The sequence below is a fragment of the Phyllobates terribilis genome, unplaced genomic scaffold (genome assembly GCF_046119375.1).
Source record: "Phyllobates terribilis strain yellow unplaced genomic scaffold, ASM4611937v1 Scaffold_2__4_contigs__length_985480577, whole genome shotgun sequence".
Classification (NCBI taxonomy): domain Eukaryota; kingdom Metazoa; phylum Chordata; class Amphibia; order Anura; family Dendrobatidae; genus Phyllobates; species Phyllobates terribilis.
The window spans coordinates 441,451,457-441,466,058 of record NW_027362762.1 but is presented as its reverse complement, the minus strand read 5'-3'; the positions used below and the strand labels follow the sequence as shown (position 1 = coordinate 441,466,058).

The following is a 14,602-nucleotide window of genomic DNA, read 5'->3' as shown; positions in this document are numbered from 1 at the left end:
GAAATGATTTCTCTTTGTCCTTTTTTGGAGATTGACAAAAGGATGGTAGGATTATTTCCTGGTTCAAGTTTGCCTTGGATATCACTTTGGGAAGGAAAGAGGGATCCAATCTGAGAACCAACCTGTCATCTAGTACTTTCAGGTAAAGATCTAGAATAGAGAGTGCTTGGATCTCCCCTACCCATTTTGCCGTGGTGACTGCTACCAGAAAAACTGTTTTCATGGAGAGTAGATCTATCCCTGACGGCTCCAAAGGCTCAAATGGAGATTTATATAAGGCTCCTAACACTAGTCTTAGGTCCCATGATGGTACAAGATTCCTAAGCGTAGGTTTTAGACGAGAGATTGCTCTGGTAAACCTTGATACCCATGGGTGGTCTGCTAAGGCAGAGGTCCCCAACCGCCGGTCCGCGGACCAGGACGTTGGGGTTTTTCAGCCGGTCCTCGGCGCCACTGACAGTTGTAGAGGATCAGCAGGGAGAAAGCCAGCATGTGATCAGTAGCCTATAAGAAAAGAGGAGGAGGGACTGGCAGTGAATAGATAATTAGCCATGCGGCCCTACTCACAGAATGTGCTCAGGCAGGAGCAGGGACAAGCAGGTCATGTGTGTCCAGCGCTCCTTCCCCTCCTGCTAGCTGTGAGTTGGAGGGGGAGGGGCTCTGGATACAAATGGGCAGCTAGATATGACGTCAGGTGTCCCACCCTTATGACTCCTGTAGCTGTGTTCTGGTGTCGTGCGGCCCAGCAGCAGATTTTCTGGTTAAAGTGAAAAAAGAAAATAACAGTGAAAATTCATAGCAGCAGTGGCTGTGTCCAGTAGCAGCAGTAGTGGTCATCATCATCAGTGCCCGTCTCCAGTAGCAGTAGCCATCTTTCTGTGTTAGGGGCCCACTACGCCTTCACCTCTAACCCTTGTAAAATGAGTAAAAAACAAACATCACTGAAGAGCTTCTTTGAAAAGGAAGAAAGACCCAATGAGACAGATGAAGGCTCCATGACTGCTAAAAAAAAAGAAAGCTGCATTTAAAAGAAAATACAATGAGTCCTACTTAAATTATGGGTTCATCGCAACTGGCGATTCACATGCCCCAAGCCCACTCTGTCTGATATGTGGCGACCGGCTATCCAACGAGGCCATGAAGCCTTCAAAACTGGTTCGCCACTTACAGACCAAGCACCCTGCATCAAAAGACAAGCCTTTGGAGTTTTTTGAAAGAAAAAAAACGCGAACACGAAGGACAGAAGCAATTATTGAAGGCCACCACATCAACAAATGTGTCTGCTCTGAGAGCATCATTCTTAGTGGCTAACCGCATTGCCAAGGCTAAGAAGCCCTTCACTATTGGTGAAGAGTTGATCCTGCCTGCCGCTAAGAACATTTGCCAGGAACTTTTAGGAGAGGCTGCGGTTAAAAAAGTGGCACAGGTTCCTCTTTCAGCGAGCACGGTCAGTAGACGAATTAATGAAATAGCAGAAGACATCGAGGTACAATTGTTGGAGAGGATTAATGCGTCACCATGGTACGCAATCCAGGTTGACGAGTCTACGGACGTTGACAACAAGGCAATGATGCTTGTTTATGTGCGATATATTTTTCAGGAGGATGTGCATGAGGATATGTTATGTGCATTATTGTTGCCAGCCAACACCACAGGTGCAGAACTATTCAAGTCTTTGGATGATTACATATCAGGAAACCTAAACTGGTCATTTTGTGTCGGTATATGCACAGACGGAGCAGCTGCCATGACGGGACGGCTTTCTGGTTTAACTACCCGGGTCAAAGAGGTTGCGTCTGAATGCGAGTCTACGCACTGTGTCATCCATAGAGAAATGCTGGCAAGCCGAAAAATGTCACCTGAACTTAACAGCGTTTTGTAAGATGTGATTAAAGTTGTTAATCACATAAAAGCACATGCCCTTAACTCACGTCTGTTCGAGCAGCTCTGTGAGGAGATGGACGCGGAGCACAAACGTCTTCTCCTACACACAGAAGTCAGATGGCTTTCTAAAGGTAGAGCACTGGCCAGAGTTTTTGAGTTACGAGACCCGCTTTATAGATTTCTTTTAGAAAAAGAATCGCCACTTGCAGCACATTTCAGTAGTAAGGAATGGGTCACAAAACTTGCTTACTTATGTGACATATTCAACTTTTTGAACGAACTTAATCTGTCACTTCAGGGGAGAATGACAACTGCCTTCAAGTTGGCAGATAAAGTTGCTGCATTTAAAGCCAAACTGGAAGTGTGGGGACGGCGAGTGAGAACAGGGATATTTGACATGTTTCAAACATTAGCAGGAATTTTCGAAGAGACCGAGCCTGAGCCTTCATTCTCCCAGCTGGTGCATGATCACCTATCTCAGCTTTCAGAAGAGTTTGAGCGCTATTTTCCGACCACAAAAGACCCACCAACTAGGAAGGAATGGATTCACAACCCATTTGTGAACAAGCCAGGTGAATCGACCTTGTCCGTGCTTGAAGAAGACCAACTGCTTGAGATTGCAAATGATGGTAGCCTTAAAAGTATGTTTGAGACTTCAAATCTCCCAACATTCTGGATTAAAGTAAAGGCTGAATATCCTGGGATCGCCACCAAAGCACTGAAAACTCTGCTTCCTTTTCCAACATCCTATCTTTGTGAAACTGGGTTTTCTGCCATGACAACAGCAAAAACGAGATTACGGAGTAGACTGGACATAAGGAACACACTTCGGGTTTCACTGTCTCCCATCACCCCTAGATGGGACCGTCTTGTTGCAGGAAAACAAGCCCAGTGCTCCCACTGATCCAGGGAAACAAGCCTGGTGCTCCCACTCATTCTGAACCTATGGTAAGTTGAATCACATTCTCATTATAAATGTCATAATTATATGATAAGTATGCACTAAGCTCCACCCTTCCATAACCCCACCCACATATGACCAAAGCCCCGCCCCCACCCCCACCGGGCCGTTGAAAACTGGTCTTGCTTAAAGCCGGTCCCTGGTGCAAAAAAGTTTGCCGACCACTGTGCTAAGGGATAGTCTAGGAAAGGGAACTCAGGGCAGAAATATGCACTTTTAATGTGTTCGGCCTAAGGCCCTTATCAAATCCTTGTTGGAGAAAGTCTAAAATGTCGGGCTTATCTAAGCCCATGCCTGATTCTCCAGTAAATAAGCAAAATTGCTTCCACACTCGGGAGTATATGGTTGAGGTTATCGGTTTTCTGCTGGCTTGTAAAGTCGAGATTACACGATCCGATAAGCCCTTGGAAGCTAGCATGTGCCTTTCAGGATCCACGCTGTTAACAGGAGAAGATGGACATCTTGATAATACAAGGGACCCTGAGATAGAAGGTCTACCCGGCGTGGAAGAATAAATGGGTGATCCATCGACATTTGTTGTAACAACGGAAACCAGCTCTTCTTGGGCCAGTAAGGCATTACTAGAATCAAAGTTGTCTGCTCCTGTCTTATCTTCCTCAATACTCTCGAGATTAGGGGCATCGGAGGGAAGGTATATACAAGATCTCTTCCCCAGGGCTGAGAGAGCGCGTCTACGCCTTCCGGGTTGTCGCCCTGGTTGATGGAGAAGAATCGCTGGAGCTTCCTGTTCCTTTTGGTTGCAAACAAATCTATGGAGGGACAGCCCTATTTCTGGATTATTTGCTTGAAGACATCTGGGTTCAGCTCCCACTCGGAGGACCAGACTTTCTCTCTGCTGAGGTAGTCCGCTATTGTGTTCTCGGATCCTCTGAGGTGAATTGCTGACACCAAAAGAACATTCACTTCAGCCCACTGGAAGATTTATGTTGCTAACATCTGCAACTGTATTCCTTTGGGGCCTCCCTGCCGACGAAGAAAGGCGATAGTCGTCCTGTTGTCCGAAAAATTTTTTATGTGGTTTCCTCTGAGTAGATCTTGGCCTTGTTGAAGAACTTCCCAGACCGCCCTTAGTTCTTTGAAGTTTGAAGATCTTTTTTGCAGATCGGGAGGCCATGAGCCCTGGAAGTATCTGCCCTCTATATTCGCCCCCCAGCCTCTTTGACTGGCATCTGTGGAGATCTGCACCATAGGAAGGAGGATCCATTCTACTGCCTTTCTTAGATTTGAGGGTCTTGTCCACCAAGAAAGAGAAAGTTTTGTTTCTGGTGTCCATTTCATCTTTTTGTTTAGACCTGAAGATTGTTTGTTCCAGGTAGATAGGACTGCTCGTTGCAGGGGTCTCGTGTGGGCCTGGGCCCATTTTACACTGGGAATACATGATGTCATGGCGAATCTGACAGTCGTGAAAGTCTTTTTCTGGAAATTTCGGATTTTGAGACCGATTTCCTGCTGTTTCGTTACAGGCAGGGAAGAATTCTGGAGATGAGAGTGTAGAAGTACTCCTAAGAACACCTTTTCGGTGCTTGATTGTAGACTTGATTTTTCCCAATTGATTCCCCATCCTAAGGTTTGTAGGGTTTCGATTGTCTTTATTTGTTGTTGGAGAAGAGCGGGCTCTGATTCGGCCACTAACAATATATCGTCCAGATATGATATTATAATTATGCCCTGTTTTCTGAGGAAGGCTACCACCTCCGTTATTAGCTTTGTAAAAATTCTGGGAGCCGATGACAGACCGAAAGGAAGACAACTAAACTGGAAGTGATATACTCTGTCTCCTCGCTCTAGGGCAAATCTCAAGTATTGATGATGGGTCGGATGGATAGGGACGTGATAATATGCATCCCGGAGATCTAGGGTGCACATTACGGAATCTTTTTGTATTAGACGGATGCTGGACCTGATTGTCTCCATCTTGAATCTTCTGTACTGCACTGAATGATATAGGGGCTTTAGATTTATTACCGTACGTCTTTTGCCTGACGGTTTCAAGATCGAGAAGAGGGAGGAATAGTGGCCTAATCCTATTTCCAAGGGAGGTACTTGTTCCACCGCCCCGATAGATTCCAAGGTTATTACATCGAGCCAAAGGGCCCGAGAGGCAGAGGGAGAGAGAGTGGGTAATCTGAAAACGTTGTGGGGGAGGATGGGAAAATTCTATTTTGTATCCCTCTTTTATTGTGCGCAGAAGCCATTGTTTTTTTGTTATGGCCTGCTATTTTTCCCCAAAAAAGCGAAGCCTCTTCCCAACCCCCATAGAGTCAGGGACTACTCGGAGGGCCAGAGAAAAACTGGGCTGCTCTATCTCTTCCCCCTTTTTTGTAGGACCATCTCCCCATTTTACCTTTACCCCTATAGCCTCGTTTAGGGGATCGGGATTTACGAAAGGGCTGATATCTCTGTTTTTTCTTCGGGAAACCCTTTCTTTTTATCAGACGCCCTTTCCAGAATCTCATCAAGGACTGGACAGAAAACCTGGGAACCAGAAAAGGGGATAGAACAAAGCTTATTTTTTGAGTGGTTATCCCCAGTCCAAGTTTTGAGCCGAATTCTGCATGTGAATCTAACAGATTCAGCTGAAGCGTCAGCCAAAAACTGTGTCGCTATTTTTAATAATGGAAGGGATTCTGATATTATTTCTCTAAGGTTATTAGAGACGATATGGTCTGAAAGCTCGTCTATCCATAGACACATAGACCTAGCTACGGAGGTAGCCGCTATATTGGTTTTTATAACCGCAGCTGATGTTTCCCAGCATCTTTTCAGCATAGTCTCCGCTTTCCTGTCCATTGCGTCCTTTAGACAGGAAATGTCCTCAAAAGGAATAGACATTTTCCTTGCAACTTTTGCAATGGGAATATCCACTTTGGGAACTTCCTCCCATAGTTTGATATCCTCAGGGTTGAATGGAAGCCGGGCCCTAAATTCTCTCAGAATGGTGAGTTTTTTCTCTGCATCTTCCCATTCCTCGAGAATCATAGCTTTAATGTTCTCATTAACTGTAAAGACTCTATTTCTTTGTCTAAGGCCTGAAAACATTTCATCCTGCTTAGAAATGGGTACGCGAGTCTCTTCTAAATTCATAGTGCTCCTCACGGACTTTAATAGATCATCTATGTGTTCAATTGAAAACATATATTTTTTCCTTTCTTCTGAAGGTGTTTGGGAGAGAGTTTCTTCCACTCCTTCCTGACTGTTCCAAGGAGGAATCCAGATATTCCCCTTCCTCAGATGATTCCTCCATTTCCCATCTAGGTCTTTTATGGCGGCAGGAGGACTGTACAGTCTGGGATATCTGGGATGACTGGGCGGGTACGAGTTCAGAAATCGTATTCCTAACTTCCTCCCGGATCATAGACCGCATGTCTGTTAGAAATGATGCCTTCTCCTCCTTAAGAACTTTAGCGATGCATTCCTTACAAAATTGCTTTTTATAGGAATCCTGTAGTTTAGAATTACATGATATGCATCTTCGTGATTTTTTAGAGGAGGATCCGGATCTTTGGGTTCCTCTATCCTATTTTAAGGGAGACATGGGAATATTTATTTAATACCCAATTCTACCAATTTTTAGTGGATCTGAGGGATTTGAGGTAGAAAAATACTTAGGCTATGTGCACACGATGCAGAAATGCTCAGGATTTTTTCCTGAGCGTTTCTGCATCTCCCTGGCAGAAAAAAACGCATGCGGATTGTACATGCGGAAATGGAGCGGTTACCCACTGACATTTTCGCATGCGGATTGACAAGCGCTTTCCAAGCGATTAGCATCGCTTGGAAAGTGCTTGTGACAACTAGGTCACACTATATAAATCCATGCAAACAGCATGGATTTATATAGTGTGACCAGAGAGAGTGGTAAAAATAAAAAATAATGTATACTTACCCTCCGATGGCCCCCGGTGTCCCGCTCACTCCGTTCTCCCTTGCCGGCAACATTGAATTGAAAGACCTGCTGAAGTCAGCATCACGTGACCCGTCACATCACTCTGACGTCAGCGCAGGTCCTTCAACTCACTGCAAAGTGCCGGGAACCAAGCAAGAGCGGTGCGCGGGCCGACAGAAGGTAAGTATACATTTATTTTTTATTTTATTCTTTTTTTACAGATTTTTTAATGGTACCTGGGTGTGGATGAGACTCTCCTCTCCTCCACACCCGGGTACCATCCGCACATTAGAACGCGTGGATTACGCATCTACATATACAGTGATGCGTAATCCATGCGGTCTAATGCAAGTCAATGGCGGCGAAAACGCCGCGTTTCCGCAAAATTAATGGACATGCTGCGGATTTTTGAGCGCAGCATAAACGCTGCGGAAAAATCCGCAGCATGGGCACAGCACATGCGGATTATCATTGGGGAACATTGCTGCCCTTCTACCATGCGTTTTTAATGCATTTCCGCAGCTGCAAAAACGCTGCGGAAACACATTAAAAACGCATCGTGTGCACACAGCCTTACACTACCCAGGGACTCAGATGGGGCTTCTGACCTTACAGGGTTAGACTCCATTGTGTCAGGCAGTGTGTGCACAAGGGTACCCTTTAAAGGGTCTTACCTGATCCAGGTGATGTAAGGCCCGCCCTCCATGACAGCCACTGCGGTTTCCTTGCAGGGGTGTCTTCTTCTGCTGCCCTGTATGCCCCCCAGCATTCGGCGTGCACTCCACCATGGAACGCACGCCAAAGGGGCACACTTCCGGTTCTGCATGCGCTCCACCCTGGAACGCACGCCAACTTCCAGATCGCGCGCGCTCCAGCACTTCATCATAGTGCGCCCCGGAAGTAGTGGTGTCGCTCCAGGGCGCCTGCGCAAGGCAGTCTCCGGCCGCTCCGGAAGTTCGGCCGGCTGCCTCACGATCTCCTGGCCCCGTATTCCGGAAGGGCAAGGAGGTTTTAGCGTGGAGACCACCAGCGGGCAGCAGGATGCAGCCTAGAGCCCTCTGTATGAGGGGTGCGAAGCTGTCGGGAGTCCCCTCCACCGACCCAGCTGAGGGACCCTCAGTGGGGTATCAGCGCAGAGCCTCTTGACCGGGGGAAGGGAAGAGGTCAGCCCCGCCGATCCACCCTGGCTCTCAGGTAATTCATCTTTTGTTGTTCGTCCTCTCTGACGGCATCCTGTCCTGCTAGGGACAGGAAAAACACTGAGGGTGAGGTGGGGGGGAGGGGCTTTAAACCTCTCATGTGTTTCCTGTCCCTAGAAGGTCAGAGGAACTACCTCCTGTCGTGCTGTCATGATGGACGAACTGGTAAAAAAATCATGTGGGGATTGCCTGCCATACATGGGCAATCCCCGCATGTTTTTTGCGGGGTCTAACAGCTGCAAAACATGCGGGGCGGGAATTCGAGCACGTCACTTGAGCATCCACGATACTCGGTGCATACCCGAGCACCTGATGCAAACTAGCAAGCACTTGCGCTCAACACTAGGCGCCATATTGTCATTTATTTTTTTTTTAACTTTTGGAAAAAAATAAATAAAAAAAAAAACAATCCTAACCCCAACCGCAAAGAATGAAAACAATTTTTTTTTTTTTTATTTCATAATTTTTATTTGACTAAAGGGGTGACAAAGGGGGATTTGATTAATTATTGGCTTTTGATCACTGTGATATCACAGATCACTGTGATAGCACAGTGATCAGCAGGAACCAATAGAAAAAATGATCTGCTGTTGCCGGCACCGGCTGGCAGATCTCGGCAGGCGCACTGCACATGAGCCTGCCATTTTTTTTTATTTTTTATTTTTACAGGAAGATGATGCGAGGGATGGAGGAGGAGGACCCCCGGATAGCGGAGGTACTGGGTGGGCATCATTTCTATCTCCTCTGACATGTATATCATGTCAGAAGAGAGAGAAATGATTGTAACAGTGGCACTTTTTTAATAATATCAAAGAAGTTTGCCGGGTCACTTGAAAAACCTGGCATAGATTACAGCAAAGGAAAGAGGCCATAGGAGAATGAGCAGGGCCCATCGCTGGTGCCGGGACAAGGGAGTAGCACACATACACTTGCGGATGTTTCAGTAGAGCAAGATGTAGGTTGATCCCCTTCTATATGGAGGTGCCCTCTTTCTCTTGACAAAGATATTGTGGTTATAGGGTCTAATCCCCTATATGACTTAGTTTAAATAGTGTTTTGGGGATGACAGACTTTTTTTCAACCAAAATGTCTCACAAGCGTTCCCAACGGCTACTACATGGGGCAATATTGGTTCCAATCTCTGCACTGTTAATATTAATATTGTGTGTATATGAAATAAAGTATCTTTTGATTTCAAGAGCTGTATGCTCTGCACTATGGGAGCTGTTTCTATTAGCTGGGAAGATGGAATCTACAGGGTTGGGCCATTTATATGGATACACCTAAATTAAATGGGAATGGTTGGTGATATCAACTTCCTGTTTGTGGCACATTAGTATATGGGAGGGGGAAAACTTTTCCAAATGGGGGGGTGACCATGGTGGCCATTTTGAAGTCGGCCATTTTGGATCCAACTTTATTTTTTTCAATGGGAAGAGGGTCATGTGACACATCAAACTTATTGAGAATTTCATAAGAAAAACAATGGCGTGCTTGGTTTTAACGTAACTTTATTATTTCATGAGTTATTTACAAGTTTATGACCACTTATAAAATGTGTTCAAAGTGCTGCCCATTGTGTTGGATTGTCAATGCAACCCTCTTCTCCCACTCTTGACACACAGATGGCAACACCACAGAAGAAATGCTAGCACAGGCTTCCAGTCAGGGGCGGAACTACCGCCCGTGCAGCCGGTTCATTGAACGGGGGCCCCGAGGGAGAGGGGGCCCCTCCAGCCTCCAGCAGGGCCGCCATCAGGGCATGACTGCCCTGACTCTAGTATGGGGCCCGGCCGGTAGGGGCCCCCTCGGGGGCCCCCCTCTTGTGCGTCTCTCTCCTCATGGGGCCCCCGGCCCCATGCTAAGCGCCGGGTCCGGGACATTTCAGCGCTGAGCTGCGCTGTTGCAGCAGCGCCTTCATGATTCCCCTGACTTCCGGTCATGTGACGGTGCCGTCACATGGCCGGAAGTCAGGAGAACCTGCTGTCAGCGATTTGGACGAGCGCCAGGATTCTGCAGGGATCGCATGGGGGTAAGTATAACAAGTTTTATTTTTTTTAAAATACAATTAACTAGGAGTGGAGAGATGGGAGAAGCACATGTGTGTGTGTGTGTGTGTGTGTGTGTGGGGGGGGGGGAGATGGGAGATGCACATGTGTGTGGGTGGGGAGATGGGAGATGCACATGTGTGTGGGGGGGGGGGAGATGGGAGATGCACGTGTGTGGGGGGGGGGAGATGGGAGATGCACATGTGTGTGGGGGGGGAGATGGGAGATGCACATGTATGTGGGGGGGGAGATGGGAGATGCACATGTGTGTGGGGGGGGAGATGGGAGATGCACATGTGTGTAGGGGGGGAGATGGGAGATGCACATGTGTGTAGGGGGGGGAGATGGGAGATGCACATGTGTGTGGGGGGGGAGATGGGAGATGCACATGTGTGTAGGGGGGGGAGATGGGAGATGCACATGTGTGTAGGGGGGGGGAGATGGGAGATGCACATGTGTGTGTGGGGGGGATGGGAGATGCACATGTGTGTGGGGGGGGGATGGGAGATGCACATGTGGGGGGGGATGGGAGATGCACATGTGTGTGTGGGGGGGAGATGGGAGATGCACGTGTGGGGGGGGGAGATGGGAGATGCACATGTGTGGGGGAGATGCACATGTGTGGGGGGGGAGATGGGAGATGCACATGTGGGGGGAGATGAGAGAGGTGCACATGTGGTGGAGGGGGATGAGAGAGGGGCACATGTGGGGGAGGGGGATGAGAGAGGGGCACATGTGGGGGAGGGGGATGAGAGAGGGGCACATGTGGGGGGGAGGGGGTGAGAGAGGGGCACATGGAGGGGGATGAGAGCTGCACATGGGGGAATTGGGAGTAGGGGGATAATGAGCTGCACATAACGAATGTGGGGTGGGGGAGAGTAAATGATAAATGATGATGGGGTGGGGAGAGCACGGACATGATATAATGAATTGGGGCAGGGGGTGCATGTAAATATTGAATGCGGGGAGCAGGAAGTATAGAGTAGGGGGCGTTGCGGATGCAGGAGTGTGACTGGTAACAAATTGGCGGAAAGAGTAGAGGTTCTAATTAAATTATATATTAAGTGCCTATTTACAGTTAATGGGGGCACAGTGGTGGATTACAATTTATATTTGGAATGGTAGGTTGCCTAATAACTAACCATATATTGATGGTGGATGCACGTCTGTATTCAGCTGCGTAATGTAGAAGTTGGGCAATGTGCTCTAGATAACTGTGTTATTTTATGCAGAGACGAGTCCTGGCTGGAAGACGTGATGGCGGTCTGTGCTGGATGAAGGAGAAAAGCGAAGATGAAGGACTTCACCTAGAGACGTCACCGGTGAGTCAGTCTATTACATGTACACTGTGTATAATGTCACTGGTGATCACTGTATTACCTGTACACTGACACTATATACAGAGCTCCTGTGTATAATGTCACTGGTGATCACTGTATTACCTGTACACTGACACTATATACAGAGCTCCTGTGTATAATTTCACTGGTGATCACTGTATTACCTGTACACTGACACTATATACAGAGCTCCTGTGTATAATGTCACTGGTGATCCCTGTATTACCTGTACACTGACACTATATACAGAGCTCCTGTGTATAATGTCACTGATGATCACTGTATTACCTGTACACTATATACAGAGCTCCTGTGTATAATGTCACTGTATTACCTGTACACTGACACTATATACAGAGCTCCTGTGTATAATTTCACTGGTGATCACTAGATTACCTGGACACTTACGTTATACATACCATGTATAGAGCTCCCGTGTATAATGACACTTATGGTAATATTAGTAATGTGGTGGTAATATTAGTAATGTAGTGGTAATATGTGGTCTGGTCATGGTGTGGCAGTTTTTCTCCCTTCTGTGTGGTATTATTCGGTCACTATGTTGTGGTAATATGTGGTCTGGTCATGGTGTGGCGGTATTCCCTGTATGTGGTATTATTGGTCATTTAAAAAAAAAATGTATATGACACATTCCCTTAAAGAAAACTAAATAAAAATATATCTAAAAAGAGTATTGGATATTTTAAGAAAATTTTAATAGGTTAGAGTAGGGCCCGCCCAGAAGAGTCTACCTTATCGTGGTGGCGGCTTTAAAAATCTTTTGGCCAAAACAAAAGCTGATGGCTATGTATGTGGCGCCGTCACATGGCCGAACGTCAGGAGAACCTGGTGGCAGCGACGTGGACGAGCGCCAGGATTCTGCAGGGATTGCATGGGGGTAAGTATAACAAGTTTTATTTTTTTTAAATACAATTAATTAACTAGGAGTGGGGGGAATCAGAGATGCACGGGGGGGATGAGAGATGCACATGGGGGGGGGGTGAGAGATGCACATGGGGGGGTGAGAGATGCACATGGGGGGGTGAGAGATGCACATGGGGGGGGGTGAGAGATGCACATGGGGGGGGTGAGAGATGCACATGGGGGGGGTGAGAGATGCACATGGGGGGGGTGAGAGATGCACATGGGGGGGTGAGAGATGCACATGGGGGGGATGAGAGATGCACATGGGGGGATGAGAGATGCACATGGGGGGATGAGAGCTGCACATGGGTGGGATGAGAGCTGCACATGGGGGGGTGAGAGATGCACATGGGGGGTTATGTTTACATAACTTTGTTGCCTTATGAAGGGCAGGGGGGGCCCCCCAAAATTTCTTGCACAGGGGCCCACTACAGTCTGTGTCCGCCCCTGCTTCCAGTATCCGTTGTTTCAGAAGCCGCACATCTCATATCTTGATGAAATGGTGTGGAATATGGGGTACAAAGATAGTAGGGCCATTCTTCATCAATGGAAACTTCAATGCCACTGGATATCTGAAATTGCTACATGATGATGTGTTGCCCTCTTTATGCACTGAAGATGGCATGTTCCCTGGGTTTTTCCAACAAGATGGTGCACCACCACATTACGGGTGTCAGGTCCGAGCATTCCTACATGACCAGTTTCCTGGAAAGTGGATTGGTCGTCGTGGGCCAGTTGAATGGCCACCAAGGTCTCCCGATCTGACCCCCTTAGACTTTTATCTTTGGGGTCATTTGAAGGCAATTGTCTATGCTGTGAAGATATGAGATATGCAGCATCTGAAACAACAGATACTGGAAGCCTGTGCTAGCATTTCTTCAGCGGTGTTGCTATCTGTGTGTCAAGAGTGGGAGAAGAGGGTTGCATTGGCAATCCAACACAATGGGCAGCACTTTGAACACATTTTATAAGTGGTCATAAACTTGTAAAAAACTCATGAAAGAATAAAGTTATGTTAAAACCAAGCACACCATTGTTTTTCTTACGAAATACTCAATAAGTTTGATGTGTCAGAAGACCCTATTCCCATTGAAAAAAAAAAGTTGGATCCAAAATGGCCGACTTCAAAATGGCCACCATGGTCACCACCCATCTGGAAAAGTTTTCTCCCTCCCATATACTAATGTGCCAACCATTCCCATTTAATTTAGGTGTATCCATATAAATGGTCCATCCTATATAAGGCCTGATTCATCAAAGCCTTCTCACCAGAATTCTGACAAAATGGGGAGAGCTGGTGCAGGACGGGGCATGGAATGGGCGGGATACCACAGCCCGTCTAATCAATGATGAGCTGTGGCACTCCGTACGCCAGAAATCTCACTCCAGAATCCGACAGGAGTGAGGTTTCTGGATTAGCGCACAGAGGCACATGCCATTCATAAGATGCTACAGATTCATGCAGAGGTGTGCACCTCTTCATCAGGAACGTCTGAATCCAGGACAACCCTCATCAAGACAGTTGTGAACAACCCCAACCCCGGTCTTGATGAATCAGGCCTATGTGTAGTTGAGGCTATGACATTTTCTGCACCACTTATGGTTCTGTGGCTACATCTGTATAAGGAATATATTTCTAGAATGGATACCAGCTAACCTACAGTGCACCCTCCCCTGGTTAATAATGGTGGGAATGACCTGCGTTTTCTGTAATCGTAAATTGGAACAAGTATTGTCCCATGTAGTAGCTTTGAGGAACGCTAGAGAGGCATTTTCTCAGCCATTTTTTAGCACACACAAGGTTACGCTGTCTGTTTCAAACCATTAGATATTACCAGGTATACCAGGCTCCTCATATCTCTCTCTAACCCATCAGCTACCCTCCTCAGTGATCGTGTCAGTGTCCATTACAAGAAGTTATCAATTACATATTTAATATGACTTTTGAGGTACAACGTACTACTGCCCTGAAGTATGTTCAATTTATACATCTCAACTGTAGCAAAGTACAAAGATATGGATATCAGTCATCCTTGTGACACAGCCAGGGGCAGGGCTGGTGATCGCCATCAGTGATAGTTTATCTAATCTTTATATATGCCAGGGAATATCACCACGTGGCTGATCTGCAGTAAAGGAATTGCACTGGATTCTTTATACCGCTAGATGCTTGTTTCTAACATTGAAGGGTTTAATTTCTATTGCACACTATATTTAAAATGGAACTGTACTTTCCAAAAACTTTACATACCGTATATACTCGTGTATAAGACGACTTTTTCAGCACATTTTTTATGCTGAAAAAGCCCCCCCCCCCCCCCCCTCGGCTTATACTCGAG

The 14,602-nt window shown here is 46.8% G+C and overlaps 1 protein-coding gene across 1 annotated transcript in view; it reads right to left on the bottom strand.

Moving 5' to 3' along the window:
- TMEM120A (transmembrane protein 120A) overlaps positions 1 to 14,602 on the bottom strand; it is a 48,574-nt gene that overhangs the window by 27,587 nt on the left and 6,385 nt on the right. The gene's annotated exons all lie outside the window — the stretch shown is intronic.